Source organism: Mesocricetus auratus, unplaced genomic scaffold (genome assembly GCF_017639785.1).
Source record: "Mesocricetus auratus isolate SY011 unplaced genomic scaffold, BCM_Maur_2.0 Super-Scaffold_100006, whole genome shotgun sequence".
Classification (NCBI taxonomy): domain Eukaryota; kingdom Metazoa; phylum Chordata; class Mammalia; order Rodentia; family Cricetidae; genus Mesocricetus; species Mesocricetus auratus.
Window position 1 is genome coordinate 105395450 of NW_024429190.1, and position 15656 is coordinate 105411105.

At 45.5% G+C, this 15656-nt stretch overlaps 1 long non-coding RNA gene across 2 annotated transcripts in view; it reads right to left on the bottom strand.

Moving 5' to 3' along the window:
• LOC121140967 overlaps positions 1-7104 on the bottom strand; it is a 39042-nt gene extending 31938 nt beyond the window's left edge. For both annotated transcript variants that reach the window (XR_005877934.1, XR_005877935.1), the window contains exons 1-2: positions 7024-7104; positions 6882-6932 (exon numbers count right to left, since the gene is read on the bottom strand). This is a non-coding gene — a long non-coding RNA (uncharacterized LOC121140967). The remainder of the gene's footprint in view (positions 1-6881; positions 6933-7023) is intronic.
• Positions 7105-15656: the final 8552 nt, after the last annotated feature.

A 15656-nucleotide genomic window follows, 5' to 3' on the forward strand; every position in this document is an offset into this window, starting at 1 on the left:
CACAACAGCTTCTCCCAGTTTCGACGCGCGGCTTTCTTTAGGGGGAGATTATCAGTCTACCTGGATAGAGACTGCGGGCCCCCTGAGCCTGGTCTGGCTTGTGTGTATAGATTTTCACTTGAGCTTTGCTTGCCCTCCTCTCTGGGGCCTACAGTGCCACCCGCACCGCCACCTGGTGTCTGTTGGCAGTACTGCAATGTCTTTGGTGCCAGAACAATGAACACCCCTCAGAACAATCTCACTGGCCCTCCACTGATCATCTAAAGAATGCTATTTTTCTTGACTCTGCATTTTACATTATTTGAGACAGAAACTCATCCACAGGTAGTCCTGAGGTGGGCATGTTCCCACAAATATTTAAAAAATGACCATCAATGAAGTCAGTAAGCTAACCAAACCGCTGTCTTTTGCAAGAGCAGCAAGTGCTCTTAAAGGCTGAGCCATCTCTCCCGAGCTAGACAGCTAAAGCATCTTGAGGGCTAAAGATGTGTTTCAGTAGTCAAACACTACTCACTAACTACTAACAAGCACAAGGCCTTATAATCACTGGGAAGCAGAACAAAGGATCTTCAGGAAAGTAAATTAATTAATGTAACTTATCACAAAGCATAGGAGGAGGCTGGGTGACTGATAGTTCAGTGGGTAAGAGAGCTTGCAGTACCAGCAGGACTTGAATTCAATCCCCAGCACAAGTACAGAAAGCATGCCAGTAGCATGGCCCAGCTCTGCGGGGAGGGAACAGGAGGGTCACTGGGGCTTACTGACTGCCAGCCCAGCCCTGTGTTGTGCTGAGTGACCCTGTCTCAAGGGAACAGGATAAAGAATGGTAGAGAAGAACACATCTCCTCTGCACACAAGCTCATAGGCAGACACATGGCCGCAGACACGGTGCACATACAACACACACACACACACACAGAGACACACGCGCGTGCGCGCACACACACACGCGCACGCTATGCTCTATAGGAGATGGTGAGAACACTACAGAGCATGAAGCTTTGGCGGACTCGCAAAGTTGCTGAATTAAAGATACCCAAACCAGGCAAGGCATTGGGCATTGGTGTCGCATGCCTTTAATCCCAGCACTTGGGAGGCAGAGGCAGGCGGATCTCTGTGAGTTCAAGACCAGCCTGGTCTACAGATCGAGCTCCAGGACAGTCTCCAAAACAATACAGAGAAACCCTTGTCTCAAAAAAACAAAACAAAACAAAAATGATACCCAGACCTTCCCTGAAAGGTTCAGGCATTACGCTGGCCTGCCCTATTACCTGGCAGGATGCACTCAGGCAGCACTCTGTCCAGCCCAGAGTTCTGTGAGAACCACACAGGAGCAAAGGACCCTTTAAAGGACTGACCCCCGCCCGCGTATGCTCGCTCTCTCTCTCTCTCTCTCTCTCTCTCTCTCTCTCTCTCTCTCTCTCTCTCTCTCTCTCTCTCTCTCTCTCTCTCTCTCTCCCTCTGCACGGGTTGGTTATCCCTCACCCTCCCTTTCCTTCCCCGGCTACCAACAAAACTCCACGTGGGACCATTGAGTCACGGTTTGAGTCTCGTTACTGGGTAAGCTCTCCTTTACTCCTCTCTCTTCCTCTCATCATCCCACTCTCTCTTACTGTCATCTCTCTCTTTTACTCCTGCTCTCATCATCTCATTCTCTCTCACTCTCGTCTCTCTCGTCTCTCTCTCTCATCCTCTCTCTCTGTCATGTCAGCCTTCCCCTTCCTCAGTCTCGCTATAGTGAACTATATAGTTCATACGCTCTCCATGGCTTGTGCTCCGTCCATCATGCTGGTCCTTACTCCATATTTAACAACAGTGACCAAGTGAAAGCCACAAATGCTGAACTTCACATTTGTAAAAGAAACAAAAGACAGCCAGGACAGGTGACAGCACAGGCTTTTAATCCCAGCACTCGGGAGGAGAGGCAGGTACATTTCTGAGTCTGAGACCAGCCTGGTCTACAAAGCAAGTTCCAGGACATCCAGAACTACAGAGAAACAAAGTAGAAAGACGAGAGGGAGGGAGAGACCATAATATCAGACTCTAGGCAATAACGGAGAAGGCAAACGTTCCCCTCACTGGGGCTTTGAGCCAAAGAACAAAGGGGAGCCTCAGAGCAGTTCCGCAGAACAATTTGCAGGCTGCAAAAATGCAGACAGATCTGTGATCTGAGCACTAAACAGACCCGAGGGAGGCCCCTGCACGCCACAGCTTCCTCACTGGTGCTGTGATGTGGGACATCTTCAGAGAGGTCTTACCATCAAAACTTTTTGGTGCTGCAAAAGCCTTTGCTTTTTTATTATTATTCATTTATTATGTATACCATGTTCTGCCTGCAGGCCAGAAGGGAGCACCAGATCTCATTATAGATGGTTGTGAGCCACCGTGTGGTTGCTGGGAATTGAACTCAGGACCTCTTGAAGAGCAGTCAGTGCTCTAAGCCTCTGTGCCATCTCTCCAGGTCCAGAAGGAACCACACACACACACACACACACACACACATACACACACACACACACACACACACAGGATTTCTCTGTGTAGCTTTGGTGCCCTGAAATTCATGCTGTAGACCAAGCTGACCTCTAACTCACAGAGATCAACCTGCCTCTGCCTCCCTGGTGCTGGGATTAAAGGCATGTGCCATTGCCTTTCCTTTAAAAAAAAAAAAACAACAACAAAAACATTTCTAAACCTCTCCATTGTCTAACTAAGCAAACACTCTGGGAATGAGTGTGAGCAGAGAAAACTGGCTCAAACAGACGCTGGGTCGCAGGTGTGCATGGTGTTAGCTGACTGCTGGGAAAAGCAGAGGCCACCTCCATTTGTGACCTGCAACCTGGCATCTGGGGAAAGGAAGGAACTGAGACTCTGCAGTGTGTGAATTAAATAGAGACTGGGATGTGTGCAGACAAGTTAGCATTCAGGTGGGGTACATGTGTCCCCGCCCCCCACTGAGCACCGTGCTTCGGTTTGATGGCTTTCTAGGAGACTTTTGGTGGAGACACAGGCACCCACCGCACTGTTGCTGAAACTACATGCAAGGATCCTGACATCTACGGAGGCATGACATCAGGGCTGGGACATCAGGGAAGGATCAGGCAGGACCCAGCCTGCAAAGGGCTCTTTCTGGTCTGACCTGTTTGGACTCAGAGAAAATTACTTACTACCTCTAAGTTCTCCCACCCCATATCCTAAGTAAACAAGCCTGAGGCAAAACAAGTGTCTCCTCTCCTCTCTCTCTCTCTCTCTCTCTCTCTCTCTCTCTCTCTCTCTCTCTCTCTCTCTCTCTCTCTCTCTCTCGTCCCTCCTGTTGTCTTCTTCTCTCTCACTCCTCCCCACTCCCCCGGGTCATTTTTGTTTACACTGCTCTCCTCTCACTGTGGCTTCTAGAACCTTCAACCCATACCTTTCCCTTCCTTTCTAGTGTATTTACTTTTCCCAACACCTCCTTTTGTAAAGTGCTAACTCAGTACTTTCATTTTTCTTCATTGTTAAAAATAGAATCCTAGTTTGTTCTATAATGATCTTAGTTTCCTTTCTATCCATACTGGGGATATACACGGTTTTAATTCTTTGGGGCTTTTCTTCCCTACACTCTAAACCTGGCTTGTTAACAAGTGCCTCTTGCAGCAGTCTCCTTTCTGTCCTTTGAGAAGTCATGAGAAACGAGAACTCAGAAGACAATGAGTGACCCACTAAGCAGAAGTTGTCCTAAGGCTGGAGGAATCCTCATCCCAGCAGACACACTAATTGTGGATGTAAAAATCAAGTGATTAAATAAGCAAGAAGATATTGTAAGGATTCAGACATTATCTGCCCTTCCTGCTACCTGGCAGAATGCACTCAGGCAGTAAGTACCCTGTGAAAGGGGTAAACTAAACTCAAGGGCTTCACTTCTAATAACTTAGAAATAAAGGGGACAGACCCTCACTCAGTCCCCTGCTTTAGCAACCATGACAGGCTATGGAAAAGACACAAGGAAACTACAGATCCTCTGGCCTCCCGGAGCATAGGGTCAAAACTGAACACAAAGAAACTCCAGACCACCACCACCACCACCACCACCACCACCACCACCACCACCCAGCCTCCTAGATGCTAGGTTCCTGGCAACTGTTTGGCCACAAAAGAAACGCCAGGGGAGACCAAAACCTCCCCTGTGGTCTTCAGGATATAGTTCTGAAAACTATTGGTATCTACGTGCAACAGGCCACCTGCAGGTAACAAGACAATGCCATAGAAACCACAGAATGTTCCCTCTCAGCACTGACCAATGAAAGTAATTGGCACACAGGTATTTCATGCCAAAATATGACTTTGAGGAATTCTTCTGATTGTTCCTAAATGTCAAGCAGTCAGAAACCAACCCGTACCTACTGATGTGATCCTGTAACTTTTGTCTTTAAAACCTAGCAGTAGACAGGGAACTTCACTCCCTCTGGGGGCTGCTGCGACACCTAGCCAGACAAGGCCCCTGCCGTGGTTGGATGAACGATCATTAAAACCTTGCTCTTGCAGTTTTAGTGGGTCTGACATCCTGGTGGTCTCTGGGGACTTTGCAACTTGGACACAACACCCTGGTCGGTCCAGGGGTCTATGAGTACAATCTGCAAGAAGGTGCAAGCAGACCCCGCCCACTTACTCTCTCTTCTTCTCTTTGCTTGTTCTCTTGCTCTCCAGCTCCCTCCCTCCCTCCCTCCATCCCTCCCTCCTCCTCCCCCTCCTTCCCCTCTCTCTTCCTCTCCCTTTCTCTCACTTTGCTCTCTTGACCTTTGACTCTCTCTCTCACTCTCTCTCCTCCTCCTCCTCCTCTCGCTCTCCCCCCCAATATACTCCATGGTTAATATATCTATTGGTTCGTATTCCATCGAGATCGCTAATTTAAGCAAAAGAACAACAGATATACCTCCCGCAGATGCTTATAACTTTTCGACAGCCAAACATGCAAAAAAAATCATTGAAATAACAGGCAAAGAATTCAAAAGCCTACTTTTTTGGGGGGGCGTTGGGGATGGTTCAAGGCAGGGTTTCTCTGGCTTTTTGGAGGCTGTCCTGGAACTCACTCTGTGGACCAGGCTGGCCTTCAACTCAGAGCCTCTGCCTCCTCCAGTGCCATGATCAAAAGCGTGCACTGCCACCGCCCGGTCACTACTTTTTTAATGATCAGTCACCACACAGAGTGTGCAACTAGACAGATGAATCTAGACATCAGTTCAAATCTTGGATAAGAAAGTCACCAAGGAAGTAAAAGTTTTGGGGGAAAATTAAAACAAAAGGGGCTAGGGAAAAGGCTCAGTGGGCAGAAATGCTTGCCTCCTGAATGAAAATGAAGGCGTGACCCCTGATAGGTGTGGTTGAGGAGAGGAGAAGATTTTATTGCAGATATGAGGATGAGGACAGCCAGAGGCAGCTGAGAGTCCACACTGGACATGGACAGCAGCCTAGACTGGGCCATGAGGGTGGAGAGAGGAAGGGGAGGCAAGCCGATCAAGAGAGCCCAGAGAGAGTCAGCCAGGAACCAAGAGGCCAGGAGAACCAAAGAGGGCATGTAGTGAAAATGGCTGAGTTATCTAAAACAGAAGCTGGGGAAGGGAAGCCCAGCCCCTGGTCTGGAGATGTTTTGGGGTAGAGGTCAGGGTGAGAAGTACTGGGAGGAACCACAGGTACTGAATGAGACTTGTCCAGGGTTTCCTTGGGATCAGTCATTCCATCCAGCCTTTAGTTGATGTAACTGCTTCTGAGATGAAATTGTGACATCTTTGTCAGGGGCCCAGGAAGGCTGGGATGTTGGTCAAAGTCAGGAAGGGAGAGAGGGGCACAGGGATGTGCAGGTTCACCTGGGGCTGTTGACGCTTAGGCTGCCCTGGGGAATCTGGCATGTGGGTTCTGGGGCAGTCTGCGGTCTGTAGTTGATGGGAAATCCGCCAGGACAGATATAGACTAGGGACAGAAGGTAGAGTTAAGGAGCTTATGGGGAAGGTTTTTTTGTTTTGTTTTGTATTTTGTTTTGTGAGGACAGGTTTATTTCTGTGGCTTTGGAGGCTGTCCTGGAACTAGCTGTTATAGACCAGGCTGGTCTGGAACACACAGAGATCCGCCTGCCTCTGCCTCTCGAGTATGGGGAAGTTTTTTATGTTGGGTATGCATTCAAAATTTCCAGGCCCTTGGTCCTCGAAGTTGATAAGGCACAGAGCCCAAGACCAGGGGAAAGAGAGAAATCCCACCCCCTACCCCAAGAATAGGCAAGATGGGAGACTTAGACTGTTGATTAATAGGAGTACCTACCTATCTGGGGTCAGCTTGGCCTGTTAGAGATGAATCTAAATCTCTCAACTCCCTGAAGCTTGCAAGAACTTTTAAGTTTTAAAAAGAAATAAAAGTGTTATGTATATTAATTAGCATTACTACTATTTGTATTCTGTACTGAAATCTTCATGGTACAAAAGCAGTACAATTATGCCTTTGAGTCATTAAAAAAAAAACAACAACTTCAGAATCTAAAAATATTATTCTGAGTTAAAAGCCTGAACACTTTTCCTACGTATCCAGAGGGTTAAATACATAGATTGAACAGTGGTGTTTTTAGCACAGTTGGAAAGCACTTTTAAGTCTATACTTAGAAGACAACCAAGGGGAATTGCAATGTGTGAGCTTGTGACTAGGATAACAGTAGCAGTGCTTTACCTGGGCTAGATTAATCTATTGGAAATTTTAAGTCTTAGTATAGCGACAGCATAGAGAGGGAGAGAAACCTTAAACAGTTCTCAGTTTTTACACAACTTGAATCACTTCCTTTGACCTTTACAACTTGCCTTTCCTTCTTAGGACCTCACAAGTTACACACACTTCAAACCTTTTCTTTTCATCCAGTCACTTACCATGAGACACGGGTGGCTGATTCCCGAGAGTCGTCATTGTGAACCAAGGTCCTTAAATAAAGGAAATAGCAAAAAGTTACATTGAAACCTAGTTTGTGAGTCTCTCTTTCACCGTGAAGTCTGTCAGCAAGGTGAACTGTACCTGCCTGCCTTTCTTAGCAGACCTAATAAATGGCTCTGGAAAAGGGAGGCCTGATTTTACATTTGGAATGAACTGAGTGGGTAACTGCAGCCTTAGAGGGTTGAGTGTGACCGTTAAACTGTCAAAGCTACAGTTAACTGCCAACACCCTCAGAGATCTGAGAAGGGTGAATTCCAGCAGGAAGTATAATATAATCCACACAGCTTCCGTATCAGTTAAAATGACAGAGACCTATGGCTACCTGGACAGGACCCTTACCCTAGGCTCTCACGGTCTCAATGGCTTCCTGGGGCAGGTGGGGGAGACAAAGGTCATAGGCCTTCTGGCTGTCACACAGGACAGCGTTATCGTGTTGCCCACCACACAAGGCAGCATTAGCTTTTGGCTGCCAGACCCAGGAGGTCTCAGAGATTTTCCTGTGCAGGAGGTACTTAAGAAAACTGACCCACCTTGGCAAGGATAGAGCAGTCAACCCAACAGTGTCCACAGTTTGAGCAGGGCCGTGGTGGTAGGCAAGGTCATGGGGTCTTTGTCCAGTGGTCAGCATTACCACAATCCAGGTGGAGTCATCAGTGCCCCTTTATCTTGCTTGGAGACCTTAGGGTTGCAGTTAGGAGGTGGCAGTTTTGTCTACCATGGGAAGCTTTTTCATTAAACACTTTAAATGTCACGTTCAGCTGAGCTCTGAAGATTTGAGGACCGTTATCTATTAAGTGTACCTGATGTTAAACAAACTGTACTTGTTTTTATTTGTTTTAGACTTAATATCGAAAAAATATAAAGGAGGCTAAGTAAAGTCTGTCCTTGTAAATGAATTACACTTGTACTTGGCATGACTAAGAGCACAGTTCTGAGCACATTAAAGAATTTGGCCATTTATAGAGTGACTGAGAAGTAGCTTGCATGTCGTAATTATCTTCAGCAGATTACAACAAATTAGTAGCTTATGTAAGACTAGCATTTTGCAGCTTCATCCATGTTGTGTGAACCCTAAATATTTGAATCGAAGATTTAATTGAAGCTCCTTTATCATAAAAATAAAACTTTCATCATAAATACAGTCCACAGAGAGACTGGGAACTTTACTCTTTCGATCATTTCATAGTGCACCATTACAGACTGTCACGGTTTCTTGACTCAGTTTTCCAAATGATATCCAAATATTAACAAAGTTGGCAGAAACAAAGAAGCTAAGCATCTGTCTTTAAGTCAGTTACTGTTAACATGAGTAGACCTTAGGAAACTATAAACCTTAATTATTAAACACGCTGTGCTGGCTAGTCTCATGAACTTGACACAAGCTGGAGTTGTCTGAAAGGCGGGAACCTCAGTTGAGAAAACGCATCTATAAGATCCTACTGTGGGGCAGTTGCTTAATCAGTGATTGATGCTGGAGGGCCCAGCCATTGTGGGTGGGGCCATCCCTGGGCTGGTGGCCCTGGGTTCTATAAGACAGCAGGTTGAGTAAACTGTGAGGAGCAAGCCAGTAAGCAGCATCCCTCCATGGCCTCCGCATCAGCTCCCGCCTCCAGGTTCCTGCTGTGCTTGAGTTCTTGTCCTGACTTCCTTTAAACATGAATTGTGATGGGAAAATGTAGCCAAACAAACCCAAGTTGTTGTGGTCATGATGTTTCATCACAGCAATAGTAACCTTATGACACATACCTTATTCATCAAACGTATGTTGTTACTTATTTAAAATTTTCTAGAAGCCTGTTTTTGAATAGTTAGTAAAGACAATCTCAGTAGACCGTTGCAGCCTTAGGATTTATAAGCCTTTTTTTTTCAAATATACCATATTCATCAGAGACATAGTTATTTATTTAAAATTGTCCAGAAGCCTGGTGTTGAACAATTAGCAAAGGCATAATTAGTTACACATGCATCTCTAAGTCAGTTTCTGTTAACCAGAATACAACTATATATCCTAATTCAAATATTTTGGAGACCCACCATTGCCTATTTAACCCAAAAGTAGAAAGATATAGGGTTAGGCAGAGGGCTCAGTTGGACTAAGAAATTTTATAATGTCTTTTTAGTTGGTTTAAACCATGTATTCATCTTAACCTAGACAGGGTGGAGTTAAATGGCATGGAACCTTTTAACCTTAGTAAAGATGGGTCAGTTAAATTCTATAAGAAATATAGGTTGGCCCGGCGTTGGTGGCGCACGCCTTTAATCCCAGCACTCGGGAGGCAGAGGCAGGCGGATCTCTGTGAGTTCGAGACCAGCCTGGACTACCAAGCGAGTTCCAGGACAGCCTCCAAAGCCACAGAGAAACCCTGTCTCGAAAAACCAAAAAAAAAAAAAAAAAAAGAAAAAGAAAAAGAAATATGGGTTGGAGAGATGGCTCAGAAGTTAAGCACACTGGCTGCTTTTCCAGTGGTCCTGAGTTCAATTCCCAGAAACCATATATATGGCTTACAACCATCCGCAATGAGATCTGGTGCCTTCTTCTGGCCTTCAGGGATACATGCAAGTGGAACACTATATGCATAGTAAATACCTAAATCTTGTCTTTAAAACTTCTATAAGAAATAAAACACCTGAAGCAGGGCAAGTTATTAGCATATTAATAAATACCTCATAGAATTAATCCCTTACTGCTAAAGAGCCTACAAAAATTACTGCGGCAATGTATAAAATACACATTGATTTATTTGTTCCACCCTGATAATAACTGGCAGGTTGCATTAGCATGGTATTCAAGATCTATAGATAATCATTATCCAAAAGTTCCCCCCTTTAATATTTTTTTCTTGGTGCTACTCCATAGCTACTGCCTAAAATTTCATCTAAAAAAATTCTATAGAGCCGGGTGGTGGTGGTGGCACACGCTTTTAATCCCAGCACTCGGCAGGCAGAGGCAGGCGGATCTCTGTGAGTTTGAGGCCAGCCTAATCTACAAGAGCTAGTTCCAGGACAGTCTCCAAAGCCACAGAAAAACCCTGTCTCTAAAAACAAACAAACAAAAAAATCCTGTACAGCTTGCATTTTATACTTTTACAGGTAGCTCTTAACAAGGCAAGGAGCTTGTGTTTTACAAATACCTCGAGCTCCACAAAAAGGATAGTACCCGCCCCTGATTGTACAACTCAACGGACTAAAGTCATTGCAGTCAATCAGCTTCTATTAGATATTTCTCAGTCATTGAATATCTTTTTTTTTGAGGGGGGGAAGGTTTCCAGACAGGGTTTCTCTGTGGCTTTGGAGGCTGTCCTGGAACTCGCTCTGTAGACCAGGCTGACCTCAAACTCACGGAGATCTGCCTGCCTCTGCCTCCCGAGTGCTGGGATTGAAGGCGTGCGCCACCAACCCATTGACTATCCTAACTGACCTCTTATATAAATAAGTGCCTGAAGGACAGAGGAGGACTGAGAATGAAAACTGGCCTGACTTGAGAAAAAGAAAATGTTGCAGAAGGGTTGTAAATGCAGAACGGGTGTAACAGAAGGCCCTGGGGATTGGAGTCCAGTGAAAGAGAACGTCGGACGGGATGCATTAGCTAAGGTTTCTATGGCTATGAAGAGACACCTGGACCATGGCAACTCTTATGAAGGAAAATATTTAGTTGTGGTGGCTTATATTTCAGAGACTCTGTCCATTATCATCATGGTGGGACATAGCAATGTGCAGGGAGACTTGATACTGGAGCTGAGAGTACTACATCTTTCAGGAAACAGGAAGTGGTCTGTGATGCTGGGAGTAGATGAACATAGGCCCCAAAGCCCACCCCCACAGTGACACACTTCCTCCAACGAGGCCACACCGACTAATAGTCCCACTCCCTTTGGGGGACCATTTTTCTTTCAAACACGGGCTATGGAAAAAAGGTTTAGTGCATTCCTTCGGTTGAGTCTCCTTGCTTTAAAAACAAAAGGACAAAAAAGAATCCAGTACTACTGAAACATTCCAGTAAAAATGAACTGCTGGGAAAGCATGTTGAAAGCGCCTGCCTAGGAGAAAAGCCAGGAATGGCCATGTTGCTGGCAGGAGGTTGCTGTAAAGTGTCAGTGCAGTCAACTGTCTGTAACGGAGACTGTAAATGCTTTCCCTGCTGGCACCTGGTCAAACTGTGCATTATTTCAGTGATGCACTCACAGCATTAGCAAAATAGGCAACTTTATCTTTTACATCAACCTGAAGACTTCCTTATTTCAGGTCTTTTAGGCACTGAGAACCCAAGCCATGTAGATTCCATCATATTTATAATTACTAGCAATCACCTTTTATCTTTGTATTTTGGTACAAGGTAACAAAAAGAATTTAAAATAACAATGTAAACAGGTTTGGGGTGGATTTTAAAAGCAAAATAGTAAATTGAAATCTGTTGTGCCCAAGTTGCAAAGTCCCCAGAGACCACCAGGATGTCAGACCCACCAAAACTGCAAGAGCAAGGTTTTAATGATTGTTCATCCAACCACGACAGGGGCCTTGTCTGGCTAGGTGTCGCAGCAGCCCCCAGAGGGAGTGAAGTTCCCTGTCTACTGCTAGGTTTTAAAGACAAAAGTTACAGGATCACATCAGTAGGTACGGGTTGGTTTCTGACTGCTTGACATTTAGGAACAATCAGAAGAATTCCTCAAAGTCATATTTTGGCATGAAATACCTGTGTGCCAATTATTTTCATTGGTCAGTGCTGAGAGAGAACATTCTGTGGTTTCTATGGCATTGTCTTGTTACCTGCAGGTGGCCTGTTGCACGTAGATACCAATAGTTTTCAGAACTATGTCCTGGAGACTACAGGGGAGGTTTTGGTCTCCCCTGGAGTTTCTTTTGTGGCCAAACAGTTCCCAGGAACCTAGCATCTAGGAGTCTGGGGGGTGGGGGGAGGGGCGGGGGAGTCTGGAGTTCCTTTGTGTCAGAGGCCTATGTGTCTTTTCAGTAGCCTGTCATGGCTGCTAAGGCAGGAGGCTGAGTGAGGGTCTGGTCCCTTCATTTTTAAGTTGTCAGGAGTAAACCCTTTGAATTTAGTTTACCCGCTTTCAGCGCTCACAGATCAGCACTCAGAAAACCAGGAATGTTAAATATGCAGATATGTTTCTTCAATGGAAACAATGCTGTTTCTGCCCAGAAAGCTGGGAATGAATGAAGTTAACAGCCTGGTGATCTGTACAGCCAGGCCACACTCAACTCCCCCAGACTATGATGTTTACCCCAGACTCTTGCTCCCTAGACCTTTATCTTGTATATCGTTTCTCAGTTCATAGGACCCATCCTTATAGCAGAGTTCACATGTACTTTGCAAAACAGCTTCATTGTAGTCATGCCTTAGGCATTTCTGTAATAACTGTCACCAGAAAACTGCTTTTCCAAAGTTGTACTGTACTTTAATATGACTACAATAAACTGCTCAGGGTCAGACTCTAGGAGTTTGAGCCAATGCTAGTTAACTAAGTTGTGCTGGACTGAACTGCCTTCTTGCCTCCTGTGGATTGTTACTCTGCTGGCCCTGGTGTTTGCAGAGACTCCCACAGGCAGGCAGACCTCTGTGAGTTCAAGGCCAGCTTGGTGTACAAATGAGTTCTAGGACAGCCAGGGCTATTACACAGAGAAAAACCTGTCTCGATAAACCGATAGATAGACAGACAGACAGACAATAAATACAATGAAAATACCTAATTACAAACTTAAGCAAAGACATTGAAGACCTCTATATGAAACTAGGAAACAGAGAAACTAAGTTGAAAAAGACACCAGAAGTTGAAAAAGATACCAGAAGATGGTAAATCCTGCCTCATTCATGGACCGGGAAAACTAATATTGTTTAAGTGGACATATAACTGAAAGGACATAGTACTGAAACTCCATCAGAATTCCAGTGACTTTCTTCACAAAGACGGACAATGATACTTAAGTTCACATGGAAATACAGAAGGTCAGAAACAGCCAAGGTAATCTTGAACAAAAGAGCAATGCTGAGAGGTGCTACAATCCATGCCTGCAGGGTACTGCAGAACCAGAATAACACAGCCAGTGTGGAACAGGCATAACAGTACACAGAGGACCCAGGAGACTGTTCAGCAGGTACGCGTATTTGCTGCCACACCTGACGACCTGAGTTTGATCTCCGAGACACACGTAGTGGAGGGAGAGAACAATCCCCAAAAGTCGTTATCTGTGGTACGTGCATGCTTAGCCATATGTAACCTACAAAATAACTAATTTTAAAAAACATAGATGCAAAAACAAACGGACTATAAGACCCAGGGTGAGCACACACAGCTTCAGTCATCACCTTCTTCACAAAGTTGTCAAAAATATAGATTGGAGAAAATCTTAAAGAATGGAGACTGGATGTCCACATGCAGAAGATGGGAACTAGATCCCTATCTTTCACCTATCAAAGGCCTTAATATAAGATCTGAAGCTTGGCCAGGCTGTGGCCGCACACGCCTTTAATCCCAGCACTCAGGAGGCAGAGGCAGGCGGATATCTAACTTTGAGGCCAGCTTCATCTGCAGAGCTAGCTCCAAAACAGCCAGGGCTACATAGAGAAACCCTTTCTCAAGAAACAAAACAAAACAAAAAAAGAGTTGAAGCTCTCAGATGCAAGAAGGAAGCAGAGAAAAGATAGCTGAAGATACAAATAAGAGATAAGCAAGAATTAAAGCACGGGACATAATAGCAAGTGTTAACAAGTGGAAAGTATCCTTAGCCATTAGAAATAGGATACATTAGCAAGAGTTAACAAATGGGAAGTGCCCTTAGCTACTAAGGAAAAACAAGCCAAAACCATGTTGAGATCACATCTCCTCTCAGTCAGCTCAGTCAGAGGTGATCATTTGGAAAAGAAGACCAATGCCGGGCAGTGGTGGCATACACCTTTAATCCCAGCACTCTGAAGGCAGAGACAGGTGGATCCCTGTGAGTTGGAGGCCAGTCTGGTCTACAGAGCAAGTTCTAGGACAGCCAGAGCTACACAGAGAAACCCTGTCTCAGAAAACCAAACCAGAAAGGAAGGAAGGGAGGGAGGGAGGGAGGGAGGGAGGGAGGGAGGGAGGGAGGGAGGGAGGAATGGGGGAAAGGAAGGAAGGAAGGAAGGAAGGAAGGAAGGAAGGAAGGAAGGAAGGAAGGGAGGGAGGGAGGGAGGGAGGGAGGGAGGAATGGGGGAAAGGAAGGAAGGAAGGAAGGAAGGAAGGAAGGAAGGAAGGAAGGAAGGGAGGGAGGGAGGAAAAGAGCAAAGGACTTGAGCCACCCACAGCTCAGCAGTTCAGAGCACTTGCTGCTCTTCAAGAGAACCACAGTTAGGTTCCCAGCACCCACATCAGGCAGCACACAATCACCTGTAACCCCAGCTCCAGGGGACCCAGTGCCTCCTCCTGCCTCTATAGCCACATGCACATATATAATGGATACACACACAGACACAGTCACATTAATAAAAGTAAAATTATCAATCTTTAGGAAAGTAAAAAACAAAGCCATCAAATATTGGCAAGGATGTGGAAGGGAAAGGAAACCTTGGTCTCACCATTATGGAAATCAACATGGAGATTCCCCCAATCAACAATGAGATAGCTGGCCAGATGGTCTATCCCAATCAACAGTGGGCTAGCTGGCCAGACAGGCTACCCCAATCAGCAATGGGCTAGCTGGCCAGTCTATCTCAACTCAGTAAGATCCAAGTCCAGCAAGAGACCCTGTGTTACAAAATAAGGTGGATTGGCTGCAGAGATGGCTCAGTGGGTAGGAACAAATACTACTCTTGCAGAGAACTCAAGTTTGGTTCTAGGAGCCCTGTCAGATAGTCCACAACTGCCTGAAACCCGAGTTCCAAAGCATCTAATACCCCAGGCCTCCCCAGGCACCTGCTCTCTTAGGACCCTAACCCCTACACACACACTCAATCTCTATCTCTCTTTTTCTATCTCTCTCTCTCATGCATTCATATGCACACACACATACATGTACACATTAAAAGAATAAAGAAAATCTTTTGAAAAGAAAATGTAGATTACAATGGAGAAAGAGGAAGACACTGGACAGCAACCTCTAGCCTCCACCCCTCACCCCACTGTCACTACAACACACACACACACACACACACACACACACACACACACACACACACACACAGCATAACTGTGGTTACCAGGGTCCAGGGAAGGGGAAAATAGAAATAGGAGGTTGCAGTGTTCCGTAGTGTCAGGAGCTAAGCGTATGCTGAAGCCTTCATAGCAAAGGGATTGTATCTACAGATGAGATCTTTAAATACGTATGTAATCAATATTAAGAGAGGTCACATGTGTAGGACCCTTAAAAGAGAGATGCAATCGTGCACAGAGCACAAGTTATGTGCTCCGAAGACCGAGAACTCAGGTCTGTCCCCCATCCTCCACACCCCCCAACCCTGAACCACAGGCATCTACCTGCCAAAAGGACTTCTACAGCCATGAAAATGTAAATTTTCTGTGACCTGAGACACACAGTCTGTAGCCTTGTTATGGTTGTTCAGGTGACTCAAATGAGTATAGAGTTTCAGGTTGCAAGATGTAAGTTATTGGTGTGTACGGCCAGTGACCAGCCATAACATAGTTAGCACCCCTGTACCACATACTGAGCAAATGACTGGTAACCAGTAAATATTAGTGGCTTTTAACTCACCGTGACCAAATCATCTACTAGAAGCA